Genomic DNA, 3,006 nt, shown 5'->3' with positions numbered 1-3,006 from the left:
AAGGGCCAAGGATATTTTCGCCGACAGATCTTTAGCACACACACACACACACACACACACACACACACACACACACACAAATCCAAAACAAAACAAGCAAGCAATCGTGGGCCAGACTATAATCCTGCGGCAATCACAGTCAAATAAGTCACGTCTTTCCTTGATGGGGGGGGTAAATTAAGCCTAATGGCTTGTGGGAATGTGTCAGCATTCAAACAAACATATACCATTGATCAAAAATACAAACACACTTCACTGAAAGCATTAAAAAGATATAGATTCATTCTGCAATAGCTTTCACAGCTCGCAAAAGAATAGAGTAAACAGGAAGATGAGCCAAGATAAACACAGCAAAAAACTCTAACTTCCCTACAATCCATCCAAAGCAATTTGAAGAAAATCTGTCAACACACGCTTAATTGATAACATGTCCGTCCACCAGAATAATTCAGAAACATGGAGCCAAACAGAAGCACCATCAGAATCACCTACTTTGGGAAAGCAATGACATCCAAGTTTGACAAATCCGTACGTTTGCTGGTAAAATAATCTATATGCATAAGCCACACACCATCTATAGGACAGCTCACTACAAATGTGGAATAGAAATACACCGGGTCACTTTTTTTTCAGCTGGCAGTTAGAAACCCAAACATGCAGCGAGGCCCAGGATTTGGTTGCAGAGAGCCTCTGATGCAATTCCAAGAAACTAACTCACCCTGTATCATCCTGTTACAGTGTGGCTCATGGTTAGCTCTCCTCATTGTGTCTGTGACAGCTTTAAACGGATTCGTGTATTGATAAAGCACGGCCATGAGCCCACTTCAGCATATAAACAACCCTGCAAAATTGCTTCCAATCCTTTCTTTAAATAAACCCAACAGGGCGAGGGATTGATGCAATGCTGAGGAATCTTTCTGTATATCCACCCAGTGAAAAACCAATTCACATCTGTTCACGATCTGAACTGGCCTCGAGGTTATCAGATGATGTGGTGCACCTGCAAATTGTAAACGCTGTCATAAAAATTGCTCCACAATTAAAGTCTCTCATGAAGGGCTGGTGATGAAATCTATTCTTTTTCTTGCCAGAGCTGCAAGGAGCAGTTTCTTGACATGAAACCTTCCTCTGCAGCCAGTGCTGCAGCAAGTGTGAGGGATGAGACACACATGACAGGAGCCTCTGCAACTGATGGGCATACAAGGACTCACCGACCTGTCTGGTAATGATAAATAAAGACAGAGCAAAGATTTCATATGCCAGAGGGGGGGTGAGGACTCACCGACGTGCCTGCGCACTCATGCACGCTCGCACGAAGTGAAAAAGCCAGGTCTGGAGACAGCTAGGACCTCCGGGCAAATCGTTCTTTAATGTAATGATCAAAATGGGATCAAAATCACCGCATCGCAATTACACAGCCTGCGAAAAAAAAGGAATGAAAGAAGAAAAAAAAAAACAAAACAGGGTGACGATGGGCTCGCACCCCAAAGACCACCACTGCTCCCCCCGTTTATTCTTTCATTGGTAATTGTCGACAGATTTTCAGCATGGTTAAAGATTTCGGTCCTGCGAAGACTCCTGCTCACTGAAAAGTGCATGCAATCTATGAAATGCGCAGGTTTGCGCTTACAAAAAAGAAAAGGAAAAAATAAGATTAATATTCCACCTCATCTTTTCCCTTTTACCTACATCTGAGTGGGTAGCTTTCTTTATGAAATGAGAGGCAGGATATTTCTTGGACCGTCTCTCAAGCGGACCACATATTAGTCGCTCTCATTCGGCACTGAAATAAAAGTTGCTGTTAGCTATACATTTAGAGTTAGCATGTATAAAACAGCAACAAACTGTGTGCGTGGCTGTCTGAGGTTAGTCGGAGCCCCATTTCCCCCCCCAAACGGAACGACAGCAGTTCACGTAGTGCACCTTTAATGCCATTTTTTCTAAGTGTTTCCACTTTTAACAAACAAATTCGTGAACGTTTGAACAATAAAAAAATCCGCAAGTTATGCAACTTAACGGCACCGCTAAAAGCCGCGTCTCAAGTTCAATGGGGGACATTTAGACAGAGATAACGTGCACTTACTGAATCTCCTCTTTGTCACCGCCGTTGGCATTTCTCTCCGTCTCTCTACCACAACGTTTAGTCCCGGTTTGAGTTTGTAGCGAGCACAACAATCCACTTCATGTAATTAACAGCCACAAAACGGGAGTTAGAACCAGCCCAAGGAGTAAAAGAAGAGAAGGAGGGGGGGGGAAAGATACGAGTCCAGTGCGAGAGGAACACGAGGTCCTATCCCGGTCAGCCGACCGGGGTCGTGGATACTGGATCTATTCGTGGCAGCTCCTGCGTCTCGCCGCTAACGGGTTAACGTCAGCTTTAAGTGCTCAGTGTCGCTGCATGCATGTGAGGGGGGAAAAAACCCCGAGACGATAAGAAATGAGACTTCTTCTCTTTTGTGTGAATTTTCTTCTCTGGCAAGTTAATTAGTAAGCACAAGTCTGCGCACAGTCTCCCCCCACAGAAGGAGCTGTGGAAGGTAGGGAGTTGTTACGTCTCTCCCTTCACAGTCACGCTTCTTTCTGCCCCCGTGGAGAAAACATATACAGGTCGGTCAGCAGGATTTTCGGATTCACTCGGCTGCACTCGCTTCTGTGTCCATTCATCTCTGTTCCTGAAGTCCTGTTGCCTCTGAAGGCACGCACTAGACACAGGGGGCTCTCAAAACAGTCATTTTGATTTCTCTATTTACACTATACGCAACTGCTATGGAAGACAAGGCATTTTTCTGCAACGAATACGCGAATTTGGAAGTTAATTATGGTTCAGAAGGCAAACACAGTTCTTACATTAAACTGTCTACTAACTGCTGCAACGAGCAAAGTCGTGAATTACCACCGAGAATAGAAAATTTACTATTAAGTACTGCCCTACTCTTCAGCTAATAAAATGCATCTGCATCCTCAAACCTCATCCTTGATCTCACCTTGTGAAGGCTTTGTACAAAG

General features: G+C 44.3%; 1 protein-coding gene across 21 annotated transcripts in view; it reads right to left on the bottom strand.

The window, feature by feature from the left end:
• The window catches only part of LOC102303372 (receptor-type tyrosine-protein phosphatase F), a 157,817-nt gene extending 155,137 nt beyond the window's left edge, over positions 1–2,680 (bottom strand). For 7 of the 21 annotated variants that reach the window (XM_014338185.2, XM_014338182.2, XM_005936687.3 and 4 more), the window contains exon 1: positions 2,084–2,679. The gene's annotated coding sequence lies outside the window, so the exon portion shown is untranslated. The other 14 variants (XM_014338186.2, XM_042226597.1, XM_005936690.3 and 11 more) reach the window with 5 other exon arrangements.
• Positions 2,681–3,006: the final 326 nt, after the last annotated feature.

Source organism: Haplochromis burtoni, unplaced genomic scaffold, assembly GCF_018398535.1.
Source record: "Haplochromis burtoni strain Fernald_Lab_line unplaced genomic scaffold, NCSU_Asbu1 Contig_219, whole genome shotgun sequence".
Lineage (NCBI taxonomy): Eukaryota > Metazoa > Chordata > Actinopteri > Cichliformes > Cichlidae > Haplochromis > Haplochromis burtoni.
Note: the sequence above shows the minus strand (reverse complement) of the source record. Positions and strands in the feature narration are given on the sequence as shown.